The following is a 15894-nucleotide window of genomic DNA, read 5'->3' as shown; positions in this document are numbered from 1 at the left end:
GTACGGAGCGGAGCCCTGTGTGTACGAGGTGTACGGAGTGGAGCCGTGTGTGTACGGGGTGTACGGAGCGGAGCCCTGTGTGTACGAGGTGCATGGAGCGGAGCCCTGTCTGTACGAGGTGTACGGAACGGAGCCGTGTGTGTACGAGGTGTACGGAGCGGAGCCGTGTGTGTAGGAGGTGTACGGAGCTGAGCCGCGTGTGTACGAGGTGTACGGAGCAGAGCCGTGTGTGTACGAGGTGTACGGAGCGGAGCCGCATGTATACGAGGTGTACGGAGCGGAGCCGTGTGTGTACGAGGTGTACGGAGCGGAGCCGTGTGTGTACGAGGTGTACGGAGCGGAGCCGTGTGTGTACGAGGTGTACGGAGCGGAGCCCTGTGTGTACGAGGTGTACGGAGCGGAGCAGCGTGTGTACGAGGTGTACGGAGCGGAGCCGCGTGTGTACGAGGTGTACGGAGCTGAGTCGCGTGTGTACGAGGTGTACGGAGCCGCGCGTGTACGAGGTGTACGGAGCGGAGCCGCGTGTGTACGAGGTGTACGGAGCGGAGCCGCGTGTGTACGAGGTGTACGGAGCGAAGCCGTGTGTACGAGGTGTACGGAGCGGAGCCCTGTGTGTACGAGGTGTACGGAGTGGAGCCGTGTGTGTACGGGGTGTACGGAGCGGAGCCCTGTGTGTACGAGGTGCATGGAGCGGAGCCCTGTCTGTACGAGGTGTACGGAACGGAGCCGTGTGTGTACGAGGTGTACGGAGCGGAGCCGTGTGTGTAGGAGGTGTACGGAGCTGAGCCGCGTGTGTACGAGGTGTACGGAGCAGAGCCGTGTGTGTACGAGGTGTACGGAGCGGAGCCGCATGTATACGAGGTGTACGGAGCGGAGCCGTGTGTGTACGAGGTGTACGGAGCGGAGCCGTGTGTGTACGAGGTGTACGGAGCGGAGCCCTGTGTGTACGAGGTGTACGGAGCGGAGCAGCGTGTGTACGAGGTGTACGGAGCGGAGCCGCGTGTGTACGAGGTGTACGGAGCGGAGCCGCGTGTGTACGAGGTGTACGGAGCGGAGCCGCGTGTGTACGAGGTGTACGGAGCGGAGCCGCGTGTGTACGAGGTGTACGGAGCGGAGCCGCGTGTGTACGAGGTGTACGGAGCGGAGCCGTGTGTGTACGAGGTGTACGGAGCGGAGTCGTGTGTGTACGAGGTGTTCGGAGCGGAGCCGCGTGTGTACGAGGTGTACGGAGCGGAGCCGCGTGTGTACGAGTTGTACGGAGCGGAGCCTCGTGTGTACGAGGTGTACGGAGCGGAGCCGTGTGTGTACGAGGTGTACGGAGCGGAGCCCTGTGTGTAAGAGGTGTACGGAGCGGAGCCCTGTGTGTACGAGGTGTACGGAGCGGAGCCGCGTGTGAACGAGGTGTGCGGAGCGGAGCCGCATGTGTACGAGGTGTACGGAGCAGAGCCGCGTGTGTACGAGGTGTGCGGAGCAGAGCCGCGTGTGTACGAGGTGTACGGAGCGGAGCCGCGTGTGTACGAGGTGTACGGAGCGGAGCCCTGTGTGTACGAGGTGTACGAAGCGGAGCCGTGTGTGTACGAGGTGTACGGAGAGGAGCCGTGTGTGTACGAGGTGTACGGAGCGGAGCCGTGTGTGTACGAGGTGTACGGAGCGGAGCCGTGTGTGTACGAGGTGTACGGAGCGGAGCCGTGTGTGTACGAGGTGTACGGAGCGGAGCCGTGTGTGTACGAGGTGTACAGAGCGGAGCCGTGTGTGTAGGAGGTGTACGGAGCGGAGCCGTGTGTGTAGGAGGTGTACGGAGCGGAGCCGTGTGTGTACGAGGTGTACGGAGCGGAGCCCTGTGTGTACGAGGTGTACGGAGCGGAGCCGTGTGTGTACGAGGTGTACAGAGCGGAGCCGCGTGTGTACGAGGTGTACGGAGCTGAGTCGCGTGTGTACGAGGTGTACGGAGCCGCGTGTGTACGAGGTGTACGGAGCTGAGCCGCGTGTGTACGAGGTGTACGGAGCGGAGCCGCGTGTGTGCGAGGTGTACGGAGCGGAGCCGCGTGTGTGCGAGGTGTACGGAGCGGAGCCGCGTGTGTACGAGGTGTACGGAGCGGAGCCGCGTGTGTACGAGGTGTGCGGAGCGGAGCCGCGTGTGTACGAGGTGTACGGAGCAGAGCCGCGTGTGTACGAGGTGTACGGAGCGGAGCCGCGTGTGTACGAGGTGTACGGAGCGGAGCCGCGTGTGTACGAGGTGTACGGAGCGGAGCCGCGTGTGTACAGAGCGGAGCCGCGTGTGTTCGAGGTGTACGGAGCGGAGCCCTGTGTGTACGAGGTGTACGAAGCCGAGCTGTACGGAGCGGAGCCCTGTGTGTACGAGGTGTATGGAGCGGAGCTGTGTGTGTACGAGGTGTACGGAGCGGAGCCGCGTGTGTACGAGGTGTACGGAGCTGAGTCGCGTGTGTACGAGGTGTACGGAGCGGAGCCGCGTGTGTACGAGGTGTACGGAGTGGAGCCGCGTGTGTATGAGGTGTACGGAGCGGAGCCGCGTGTGTGCGAGGTGTACGGAGCGGAGCCGCGTGTGTGCGAGGTGTACGGAGCGGAGCCGCGTGTGTACGAGGTGTACGGAGCTGAGTCGCGTGTGTACGAGGTGTACGGAGCGGAACCGCGTGTGTACGAGGTGTACGGAGCGGAGCCGCGTGTGTACGAGGTGTACGGAGCGGAGCCGCGTGTGTACGAGGTGTACGGAGTTGAGCTGCATGTGTACGAGGTGTACAGAGCGGAGCCGTGTTTGTGTGGACCCCTCTGTGTACGCTGTATACCCCCAGCTTCGGTCACAGACCCCACAGTGTACGCTGTATACATCCGTTTACCCCCATCTTCGGGCGCAGACCCCTGTGTACGCTGTATACACCCATATACCCCCAGCTTCGGTCGCAGACCCCTGTGCACGCTGTATACACCCATATACCTCCAGCTTCAGTCGCAGACCCCTCTATACTGTATACACCTGTATACCCCAAGCTTCAGTCACAGACCCCGCGTCTCTCACACTGTATACCCTCAGCTTATGTCTCGGAACCCTGTGTGTATGCTGCATACACCCGTATACCCCCAGCTTCGGTCGCAGACCCCTCTGTGTATGCTGTGTACACCCGTATACCCCCAGCTTCGGTCGCAGACCCCTCTGTGTATGCTGTGTACACCCGTATACACCCAGCTTTGGTCACAGACCCCTGTGTACGCTATATACACCCATGTATGCCCAGCTTCAGTCGCAGACCCCTGTGTATACTGTATTCTTGTGTTTTGAAACTGTTAAACTGTAAAGCGCTGTGGAATATGTTGGCGCTATATAAATAAAGATTATTACTCACCTGTATACCCCCAGCTTCAGTCACAGACCCCGCGTCTCTCACACTGTATACACCAGTATACCCCCAGCTTTAGTCTCAGAACCCTGTGTATGCTGTATACACACGTATACCACCAGGTTCGGTCACGGACCCCTCTGTGTACGCTGTATACACCCGTATACCCCCAGGTTCGGTCACGGACCCATCTGTGTACTCTGTATACACCCGTATACCCCTGATAGGAACTGAAGGAGTTAAATTGAGTTCTGTCTATGTTGCATTCTCTTGTTTAAAACCTTATCTGTTCTTCGAGGAGATGTCTCAGACATCTCCCTTGTGAACCAAGGTCAAATACCTCTGCTTTTTCGCCTAAATGACTTTCTTTGTCGAAAACAAGTTGTAAAATCATTTGTACTGCGCATGTCTGTAAATGTCTAAATTCTTTACTATAAAAGACGGAAGCCTAACTGATAAGCCAGAGGCGTCTTGGAGGCATCCTGAGTTGTACCATACAGCTGGTGTTTGTATAGTTCTTCTCGATGGAGCTGATTTAATTAGAGACATATGATGCTTCACACCTAAGAACATCGGTCCTTCAGATGAAAGAGTAATCTGAGGGATCCCGACAGTTTCCTGGCGCCCGAACAGGGACCTGATATAGGCACCTCTCCAAGACTACCCGATCTACAGACCACTCCAGTTACTGATGAAATTGTGAACAGCAGACCTAAACACCTGGCCAGGTAAGAGATCAATTTTTCTCTTCTCTGCTCTTCATAATCTATCATTATAACTAAGGTCCGTATAAAGGGGAATCTAGTAGAGGAGGGGGCCGTAAAATCAGGTCCATATAAGAACTCTGAGGAAATCGGGTGTGACACGCATATGTAATTTCTGCTCGAATGAGAGGTTACTGTAGGTTCTGTGTGTGCACAGCTATTTTTAGAAAAAGAGCTGATGCAAATCAAAATGGGAGAGGTCTGACATTATGGAATATAAGGCTGGGTGAACAGTTCATACTGCGCAGCCCGGACGGACAAGTTTTTCACAATAGACGATTCCGCACTAGGAATAGAGGAGGTTGTTGAGTGACTGCCTTGATTTGAAGGACTGTGGAAAGTAGAAAAATAAGCTGCACAGTAGGTATTCGTTCAAAGAGTGGTGATATTGCCTAACTGGGTCATGTGACAGCGTCCTTTCGGGGAGGTCACCGCCTAAGCTTAAATCAACACCCTTTACGAATAAACCTTGTGACAGATAAGAGTGTGACCGAATGAGCACAGGACCGTGAAATGAGCCTGTGACAGGATATGACTGAAGAACCCCAGTAGATGGACACTTTATTTACAATCCTGTGTGTTGTGGGAGTATTTCTGTTCGGATGCTACATAGCATATAAGTACACGAAACACGTAGTACACCGAGGAACAGACACTCCATTTAGCCTGTTAGCACCTTAGGAAGAAGGTAACGAGGTATAGTAGAGCCTAGTCTTGAGCTTACCCAATACACCACCTAAGGCAGGGGACTAACAGGAAGACAACAAGAGAGACAGGATAAGAATAAAAGATAAGATGGGGAACAGTCAGGGAAAGATACCTGAAGAAGGAAATCGGTTATGTGATATAATTGAGGATAGATATGGAAGTAGTGCAGCAAAGAACCTGGAAAAAGTATTAATCAAATCAAAAGTGCAAGATAGGCAGGCTGTGTGAATCCTTGTATATATGTCTATGAGAACCTCTGAATAAGATGAGATGAGTAATTGAAAAAAAAAAAAAAAAAATCAGTGAATGAGCACGTATGAATGAATCATCACACATCATTTTTGTGTCAAGAGATTTGTGACCTTTCTAGTTGTGGTGGAATCCCGGACAGATGCGTTATAGATATTTCAAATCTACATCTGAGACTGAATGAATTGAGTAATGATATAGTTCGTGTTATATGTGGCATTACATTGTAAAGTTTCCTGAATGCATTTGGCCAGAAAAAGGGCAAGGCATGGTTAATCTCATTATACAGTTATCTGCTCTTACAGTGAAATCCCGTGATTTTGAGTTTCTTTGTAGAAATTGATTTTGATAAGTCTAAAGAACTACAGAATTCTGTGAAGGACGACGCTGCATTCTGATGGGAGGGGGGAATGATACCGCTGCGTAGTTTTTCTTCTCCCTTCGCTCTTATCTCTGCTTAGTGTGAGCTGTGCTCAAAATTCTCTGTAATTCTATCCGTAAGGTACACGCTGAAAGATTTGTGCATTTTAAAGCAACAGTACTTAATTGAAGATTGGAAGTTAAAAGTAAGATATGGTGCCTAATTTAGAAGGGAATTGTAAGTGATTGCTTGGTCATTAATGTGTTTGAACCTGCTTCTAGTTGTGTGATTGATTTGTATAGCAAATTGTGTCAAATTACAAGAGACAGAGAAGGAAGGAAGCAGTAAAACAAGTGGGACAAATATTGAAAAAGGCAAAAATACCAGAGTGTGAATGTTTGGATGTACAAAAAGGCACAGACAAGGGAAGAAAATAGCACGTGAATAAATGATGCTTGAGAATGTGCAGCAGTGTGGAAGGTGTATTATGAATGTTTGATTGACAAAGTGTAACCAGAGACCCAGACAAAACAGATGGACTTGTAAACACTGTGGTCAGACTCAGATAAACCCAGACTGAATAGCTACTTGTGTGACCTGTGCTACTGACCTAAGAGAATTGCACTAAATCCTATCCAGACAAGATCATAAGAAGCTGACATAATAGTGTGGATAGTGGGTAGTGGGACATTGGCCCTTGAGGAGTAAGCTGACAGTAGACATCAGACGGCCAACCCCATCAGGACCTAGAAGTGTGAATAGAATAAGAAAGATACAGGTGTATTATCCCTGGAGCCCCTCTGACCAGCTAGCTTTGCTGAAGCAGCTGCCTGCCCCTGAAGACCAACCATTCCCGTTTTACAGACACATAAAGGAAGTACAGCAGACATATAAGTGTACCTGGGCAGACTTAGAGAGGTTGGTGAGTTTAAAGGCAGGTGACGCACTAGGACATATAATTAAGACACACAGATGTGACAAAGAATCAGGCTTGGGGCATGGATGATAAATCTGCACGATCTGGGGAGACGTACTGTGAGTCACTAAGACAATGGGCTGCAGTGGAACAATCAGAGCAGTCTGTACTCCTGACTAATGTGACACAGCAAAGAGGAGAGAGAGTAGAGATATACCTTGGACGGTTACAGCTGAAATGGGCAGACATGGGGTACATTTGCATAAACCCACTTGATGTTAGAATACTGGTGGATGCATTCATTGACGGTATGAACAAAGACTTACGAGACGCAGTACAGACAGCCAGACCTGAATGGAGACATGTAGATCCGAAAGACCTCCTTAAGGTAGCTAAAGAAATTGAGCAAACAAATAAAACGACCTGTCATGTATGCTGGAGCACAAGGAAAAAAGTGGAGACGTAATAGGGAAGGCATGTGAGATGACACTGACGTTTCTTTTGACAATCTATTTTGGTGACCGTATTGGCAAGTGAGGAAGGATACTTTGACATGACGCATGAACATGTCTGCATAGAACTGATGAGTCAGGAGACAGTTGGGTTTGCACACATTCATGAAAAACCTGTTCCTAATGCAGACTTTGAGTTTCTTTTTTGTAGATGGCCCCAGATACCACCAGGATGGACGATTCTACACTGGATATGCAGTAGTATCCTCACATGAGGTAATCCGAGCGGAACCACTCTCTCCTCACATGTCGGCGCAGGAGGCAGAGTTGAAGGCACTCACTGAGGCGTGTAGAGCCGCTGCAGGTAAAGTCGCTAATATTTTCACAGATTCGAAGCCCATTAAAAATGCAGAGCTGGTGAAACAATTGATGGAGGCATTGATGTTACCAGTCCAGGTTGGCATTGTCAAGGTAAAAGCACACACAAAGGTGACTCCGTGGAGGTAGAGGGCAATAGAAGGGCGAACGAGGCTGCTAAAGTAGCACAAGGCGGCCTAGAGAGAGCAGTGGACGGTGGCGGGGGAGTCAGCGTATTCCAGCCACATTGGGTCTAGATGTCCTGAAATCCCTCCAGCAAAAGGCTGCCCAAACAGAGAAGGTACACCGGGGGAGACTGGGAGCTGAGCTGAACTCAAATGGAGTATGGGAGAATAAGGATAAAATGTGCCCACCAAAGTCCCTGTTCCCAATCATGGCGCAAGCAGCACATGGCCCCAATCACACCTCAAAAAGTCACATGTGTGCCATGGTAGATGCCTTCTGGATCGCTCCTGGCTTCAGTTGCGCAGCCGCGAAACTTGTACAATCATGCCTCATCTGTGCACAGCACAACCCAGGTAAAACAGTAAAAGTCCCTAAGAAAGCGACACCTAGGCCTCTCTACCCGTTTCAGAGACGGCAGATTGACGACATACAGCTACCAAGGTAGGAGTGTATGCAAATATCCTAGTATGTGTAGATCTCTTCTCTGGATGGCCAGAGGCCTACCCGGTGAAAACGGCTACAGCTCGAGCCACTGCAAAGACACTGGTGATGGAACTAGTACCACGATTCGGTGTCCCTGAAACAATTGAATCAGACAGAGGTACACACTTTACTGCTGAGGTAATGCAAAATGTAATGCAAATGATAGGTGTAGAACAGGCATTTCATACACCCTACCACCCACAGAGTTCAGGGAAGGTAGAGAGAATGAACGGGACACTGAAATTGAAAATACAGAAAACCATGGAACAAACCCATAAACCATGGCCAGAGTGTCTCCCATTAGCATTATTCTCAGTAAGGTACACACCCACGGGGAAAGCTAAACTGTCACCCTTCGAGATACTGTTTGGAAGACCACCGAACACAGGGTTGTACTACCCACAGGTCTTAACACTTAATGTGGATAATTTGACAAGTTATGTAATCCAGTTGCAAAAGCATTTAACTCAAATGCATTCTCTAGTTTTCTCTTCCACTCCAGATCCAGATAGTGTGGAAGGAACTCACTGTCTACAACCTGGTGATTACGTATATGTCAAGAAACACTCCAGAAAGACCCTTGAACCCCGATATCAAGGACCTTACCAAGTACTCCTAACAACGCCTACTTCTGTTAAGTTGGAAGGACGACCAACCTGGATCCACGCATCGCATTGCAAACTAGCCACAGGAGTTAACAAAGCATAAGAGTGCATAATGTTTTGGTTTGGTTTTGTTGCATTATCTGTAATAATGGTAGCTGCGTGGGATAGTCTAAATTCTCCAATGTCCTTGAATAATAAGTTTATACAACATCATGAAAAATTACTGAATGATTGGTCAAATCATTTGCTGGATCTGCACACATTCACCAGTATCAGCCACTAGTATTCCGTTCCTTGTTATTCCTGTGCCACCCGAGGAATTATTTGCCTGGACCAGTTGTTCTGATACACTTGCTAATAATGCCACAAATAATGTGAAGTTATGGAACACAACTGTTGGTATACCTATTGTGGGATGGGTAGGATACCCTTGGTGGCAGGGTAATCTTTCAGGAAGTAATACATACCTTCAATATCTGGCATATAAAGGGGGGGCTTGGGTACCCAGGAATAGAACTCGATTAACCTACCTGGGGCAAATTCCAATGTATGGCCTACAAGTTAGTTTTAATGTAACTTCCCACTCTACTGATGCCTTCAAACCAATACTGCTAGAAAGAAGGTTGCATAATACGTCCTGGGAGTATTCCAATTTATTTCCCCAGGGCAATAATGAAACTTGTTTTAATATTTCAGGTAATATACCTTGCAACGAGTCATCTGGATATGAGAAAGGAACTCCCACCTGTGGAAATCCCGATGTAGGGTATTGTAGCCCTTTAGGACAACTTCCAAATTGGTGTATGCTTCAGAATGTATCTGCGTTCATAGATTTAGTTCATAGACTGGTATTACAACATTCAGCCCTATGGGACCTACCTAGTGACATGTTCTGGGTATGTGGAGACAATGCATATAAATGGTTGCCAGTAGGGGTAAAAGGTGCTTGTACTCTGGGTCGTTTGACTCCAGCTACCTTTGTTATTCCGAATGACCAGTTGAGTACTCAGAGCATACCTAAACACACGTTGTACAAAAGAGCTGCTGACAATACACCTCGCCTCTCTGGGAGACCACATATAGTGCAGATGAGTGTGGCTAATAAAATTGTCAGTTCTATTTTTATTTATCCTATGATTACTCAAATGTGGGATAAATTAGTCAGGGCTACAGATTACTTAGATGACCAAATATGGGATATATTGGATATATTGAACACCACCGTTGCTGTCCAAAATCAGCTCATCATAGCCACTAATCAGCATACCATAGTATTAGATTATTTAACTGCAGCGCAAGGAGGTATGTGTCAAGTCATCGGACCAGCTTGCTGTCATTATATAGATCCCAACAGTAGTTTAAAGTTAAGATCAAAAATAGAGGATGTTCAAAAACTTAGAGATCAGTACAATAAAGACAATGATCGTACTAAGGATAGTTGGTGGTCAGATACATTCTCCTTTCTTAATCCAGCTAATTGGTTTAAGGGTATTGGAGGCTGGATAACTGGGATTATACTAAGTCTATTACGTATTGTTGTTTGTATCTTCGTAATATATGTGCTATTGAAACTTGTTTTTTGGTGTATCTCTGTATGCAAGAAAAGATGTAGAAATAGATAAGGAAGTTTGACTGTAAACAACAAGAATTTAACTATTATTCCTTTGAGTCCTAGATTGACATCTCATTTCTGGCATGAAGGAGCGTACTCTTGCAATGATGCACGTGGCTTCAGTATCTGGGGGATGGAGAAGGTAGAAGACCTGTCTCCCTTGGGCAACCCGTCGGCCTGGGATAGTACCTGGTGAACGAGCCACTATCCGCTGTTGTTGCAGGATCCAGTGTTCCAGATTGTGGAAAATGAAGATGTCAAAGGGGGGAATGATAGGAACTGAAGGAGTTAAATTGAGTTCTGTCTATGTTGCATTCTCTTGTTTAAAACCTTATCTGTTCTTCGAGGAGATGTCTCAGACATCTCCCTTGTGAACCAAGGTCAAATACCTCTGCTTTTTCGCCTAAATGACTTTCTTTGTCGAAAACAAGTTGTAAAATCATTTGTACTGCGCATGTCTGTAAATGTCTAAATTCTTTACTATAAAAGACGGAAGCCTAACTGATAAGCCAGAGGCGTCTTGGAGGCATCCCGAGTTGTACCATACAGCTGGTGTTTGTATAGTTCTTCTCGATGGAGCTGATTTAATTAGAGACATATGATGCTTCACACCTAAGAACATCGGTCCTTCAGATGAAAGAGTAATCTGAGGGATCCCGACACCCCCAGCTTCGGTCACAGACCCCTCTGTGTATGCTGTATACACCCGCATACCCCCAGCTTCGGTCACAGACCCCGCATCTCTCACACTGTAGAACTGACGCCGGACACACACGGTAAAACTGCGGTCGTCGGTCTCTCATCTCTCACACTTATACTGATAAAATAAGATGGAGTCAGACGAACCCTCCTACAAAACGTGAGAACAAAGTCATTACTACAGGACTGTGGGAGAAAGGGATTTATTCTACAAGAAACGCTGGGGCCACAAATGAGAATAACATAATGTCGTTCATCTTCTCTTTCACCATAGATCTTGACAGTGAGGGCGACTTCCACTTTGCCGTAATGTGGATTTAGTGGCCATACATAAGTAGTTTACTAGCTTCTGAAAGCTTTCTGGAAGCCGGGAAGGCCTGGTTCCCAGTAAAAGGGTAAAAGGTTCCAGAACAACCGGTCCACCATACATCTGTGCTATCAGACACTTCACCTTCTCCCAAAGCCCAGAAACCACCATACAAGACCACCAAATATGTCTCATGTCACCAGATATTCCACAGCCCCTAAAACAGTCTCCTGAGATTTTAGGAAAAATGCTGTGAATTTTTTCTGGTACATAATAGACTCTGTGCAATAATTTAAGGAGGTCTCCACAAGGGAAGTCTGGTGACTACCTCATGATATGGTGTCACAGCTACGATACCATTCATCAATTGACTGTTCAAACCCCAAATCCTCCTCCCACTGTAACATATACTTCAATTTTTTTTATCATTTTGTGGAGAATTTATAGCATAGTAGATCAGTGAGATCGTTCCCCTGCCCAAAGGGTCATTTAGACATTTATTTTCAAAACTCGTTGCCCTGAGAGTAGTACCGCTCGGGAGGATCTGCTTTGCAAAGTGGAAGATCTGGTTCAATCGCATTACCTCCCTAACTGGAGGTTCAAATGTTTGAACAAATTCCTGTCTGTCAAGTAAGATATTAAATGGGGAACACAAATGTTTAAGTATATGAATACCTTTCAGCTTCCACCAAGGAAACATTTGCGGCTCAAGGCCTGGAAGGGAACATGGGGTTTTGTAATATAGCTGTCAGGGGAGAAGGGCTTGATTGTAAGTTATATTTAAACCGGACTTTCCTCCAAAGAAGCAACGAGAGGACTGTAAAAGGAGCCACATTCATTAACCCCCGTGGAAGTCGGTCTGTGGTCCACATTAGGCCTGATAAAGAGAATGGTTTGGAGAGAAATGATTCCAGAATAACCCATCTCGGACTATTGGGATATGAACACGCACTTATTAATGGAGAAATCTGTGCCGACTTGTAATAAAGTGTTAAATTAGGGAGCGATAAACCCCCTTCTTTTCTGTGATGGAACATAAGTTTTTGCACAATTCTGGGTTCTTTTCCGAACCAAAGAAACTTAGACATCATAGAGTGTAACTGAGTGAACGTTCTGGCTGGTAACATAATTGGGAGGGACCTAAATAGATATAAGAAGCGAGGCAGTGACACCATTTTTAATGCATGTATTCTGCCGAGCCAGGATAACTTTGAGGAAGCCCATCTATCCAGGTCCCTCTGGAAGTTTCGGATCAGTGGAGAGTAATTCCTCCTAAACAGAGGTGACCTGTTGGCTGTTAAGTTGATACCCAGATATGTTAGATAATGTTCTTTGTGTATAAACCCAAAATGGGAGGCTATATTAGTTTGCTCTGTCTTAGGAAAATTTACAAAAAATGCTTTGGATTTATCAATGTTAATCTTTAACCCTGAGATCATCTCAAATTCGTGAAGGAGGGAAAACAAGTGAGGGAGTGTAGTGTGGGGACTTATTAATGTTAGCAGGAGATCATCCGCAAAGAGGCTGACTTTATATTGGTCTCCCATATTCTCAGGGCCCAGGATATTCTGATCTCTCCTTATTGCTTCCACAATGGGTTCCATTGCAAGTGCAAAAAGATCCGGAGATAGAGGACAGCCCTGCCTGGTACCCTCTGAATATTAATTGGAGGGGGATGTGGTGACGGGAGTTTTACATAAGCGATAGGGCTATCATATAACAATTGGAGGCACTTTATAAGTTTAGGGGAGAATCCGACTTCCGATAGAACCGTAAAGAGATATGTCCAGGACACCGAATCGAAAGCCCTCTCAATATCTAATGCAAGCAGGAGAAGTCGCTTTCGCTGTAGGTTAGTTGTATGAATAATATTTAACGCTCTCCTAATATTATCTGGGGCCTGTCGCGCTGGTATAAAACCAACCTGACCCTGATGGATGAGGTGAGGGAGGATTTTATTGGTCCTGTTAGTCACAATGGATGTAAAGATTTTGAAGTCAATGTATAAGAGGGATATAGGTCTATAATTTGTTGTGAGATGATCTTTCTTAGGATTAGGGATTACGGTTACATGCGCCACGTAGAGCTCAGGGGGCAGCTGTGAGCCATTTAGTAGTGAATTACAGAGGTTTTTATATGTGGTGTCAGCACATCGCTGCATTTTTTATAATATATTGCTGTAAGACCATCCGGCCCCGGGGCCTTTCCTCTTTTTAGTTTTTTGAGTGATGAAACTATTTCCTCCTCAGAGATGTGTAGATGGAGTTGTTGTGCCGCGGACTCAGTCAGGTTAGGTAGATGTAGTGTGTGAAGGAATGACTCCAGTAGTGAGGGGGGTGATTGTGGGGCGAATACAAACTCTGGGGGTATTCATTATAAGTGCTACACATGACATCGGGGTGGGCTGAGGTCTGACCCTTAGGGTCTTTTATAGAGGAGATTATATGCAGTGACTCTCTCATTCTGAGCTTACGAGCGGCATCTTATTAGGCTTATTGGCATGGTGATAAAACGCGGCTTTACTCCAAGTTAGCGCCTCTCCGTTCTGGTGGTGAGAATGGCGTCTAATTGTCATTTCATATCTTGTATTTGTGTAGATAAGTATAGGGGTGAAGAGCGCTGATTGGCCAATTCTCACTCCTGCAGTTTCTCCTCCAGTCTGGGCTGTAATTCAGACCTTTCTTCTTCCTGTCGGCCGATAACTTAATCACAGAACCGGGAATAGATTTTCTGTGAGCAAGTCACATTGCTCCAAGTGAGGCCTCCTCCGCTGTGTGAGTTTAGGGGAAATTTGTTATATCTTCTCTTATAGCGGTTACATTAGAGATTTGGGCATTTTAGCTCCTGGTGTGGAGTCGATAGCACAATCATATGCCGCCATATAGTAGACGGCCGGTAACTGGTGATAATTCCCTCATGTGTGGGGTCATAGAATCATAGAATCATAGAATCATAGAATCGTAGAGTTGGAAGGGACCTCCTGGGCCATCTGGTCCAACCCCCTGCTCAAAGCAGGATTCGCTAAATCATCCCAGTCAGATGTCTGTCCAGCCTCTGTTTGAAGACTTCCATTGAAGGAGAACTCACCACTTCTCGTGGCAGCCTGTTCCACTCATTGATCACTCTAACTGTCAAAAAGTTTTTTCTAATATCTAATCTGTGTCTCCTCCCATTCAGTTTCATCCCATTGCTTCTAGTCTTTCCTTGTGCAAATGAGAATAAAGTTGATCCTTCTACAATGTGACAGCCCTTTAGATATTTGTAGACAGCTATTAAGTCTCCTCTCAGTCTTCTCTTTTGCAAACTAAACATTCCCAAATCCTGCAACCTTTCCTCATAAGACAGGGTTTGCAGACCGGTCACCATTCTGGTCGCTCTTTTCTGAACTTGCTCCAGTTTGTTGATGTCTTTTTTAAAATGTGGTGCCCAAAACTGGACACAATATTCCAGATGAGGTCTGACCAAAGAGGAGTAGAGGGAAATAATGACTTCACGTGATCTAGACTGTATGCTTCTGTTAATACATCCTAGAATTGCATTTGCCTTTTTTGCTGCTGCATCACACTGTTGACTCATATTCAGTCTGTGATCTATTAGTATACCCAAGTCTTTTTCACATGTGCTGTCACTTAGCCCTATTCCTCCCATTCTATATATGCTTTTTCCATTTTTATTGCCCAGATGTAGTACTTTGCATTTCTCCCTGTTAAAAACCATTCTGTTAGTTGCTGCCCACTTCTCCAGTTTATTTAAATCTTTTTGAATCCTCTCTCTCTCTTTTCTAGTATTAGCTATCCCTCCTAGCTTTGTGTCATCAGCAAATTTAATCAGTTTACCCTCAATTCCTTCATCTAAATCGTTGATAAAGATGTTGAACAATACAGGGCCCAGGACAGAGCCCTGTGGTACCCCACTTGAGACATTCTTCCAACTGGATGTGCAGCCATTTACGACCACTCTTTGGGTCCGATCACTAAGCCAGTTATGAATCCACCTAACAGTTGCCTTGTCCATTCCATACTTAATCATTTTTTCAATAAGGATTGTATGAGAGACTTTGTCAAATGCTTTGCTGAAGTCAAGATATACTATATCTACAGCATTTCCTTGATCCACCCAATCAGTGATACCGTCATAGAAGGAAATTAAGTTAGTCTGACATGACTTATTAGTTACAAACCCATGCTGACTCTGTTTAATCACTTCATTCTTATCCAGGTATTGACATACATGTTGTTTAATAATTTGTTCAAAGATCTTTCCTGGTATAGAAGTCAGACTCACCGGCCTATAGTTACCTGGGTCCACCTTCTTCCCCTTTTTGAAGATAGGAACAACATTTGCTCTTCTCCAGTCTTCTGGCACTTCTCCTGTTCTCCAAGAATTTTCAAAGATTATAGAGAGGGGTTCAAAAATTTCTTCTGCTATCTCCTTCAGTACTCTGGGGTGTAATTCATCTGGACCTGGAGACTTGAATTCATTTAGGCTAGCTAAGTGTTTCCTCACTATCTTTCTGTTTATAGATATCCTGGATTCTTCTATTCCCTTAATAGGACAGTGAATAACAGTTGATGTTACATTTCCTTTCTGAGAGAAAACAGATGCAAAATAGGAATTTAAAAGTTCAGCCTTCTCAACATCCTGTCTTACCATTTCATCATTTTCATCCTGTAAAAATCCTATAGCATCTTTGACTTTTCTTTTACTTTTGACATATCCCCAAAATCCTTTATTATTGCTTTTGACATCTCTTGCAAGCCTCAATTCATTTTCAGCTTTAGCTAATCTGATTTGTGCCCTGCAGGTTCTGCAGACAGCATTATATTCTTCTTTAGATATGCC

General features: G+C 46.5%; 1 long non-coding RNA gene across 1 annotated transcript; it reads left to right on the top strand.

Annotated features, from left to right (window-relative positions):
- The first annotated feature begins 5110 nt into the window (after positions 1 to 5110).
- Positions 5111 to 10592, top strand: LOC141073946 (uncharacterized). Its single transcript, XR_012227099.1, has 2 exons — positions 5111 to 8539; positions 9131 to 10592. It is a non-coding gene; the product is annotated as an uncharacterized lncRNA (long non-coding RNA).
- The last annotated feature ends 5302 nt before the right edge of the window (positions 10593 to 15894 follow it).

The sequence above is a fragment of the Dendrobates tinctorius genome, unplaced genomic scaffold, assembly GCF_039654945.1.
Source record: "Dendrobates tinctorius isolate UK_male_01 unplaced genomic scaffold, ASM3965494v1 ptg000320l, whole genome shotgun sequence".
Taxonomy (NCBI): Eukaryota; Metazoa; Chordata; class Amphibia; order Anura; family Dendrobatidae; genus Dendrobates; species Dendrobates tinctorius.
This window is presented reverse-complemented; position numbering and strand designations above follow the sequence as displayed.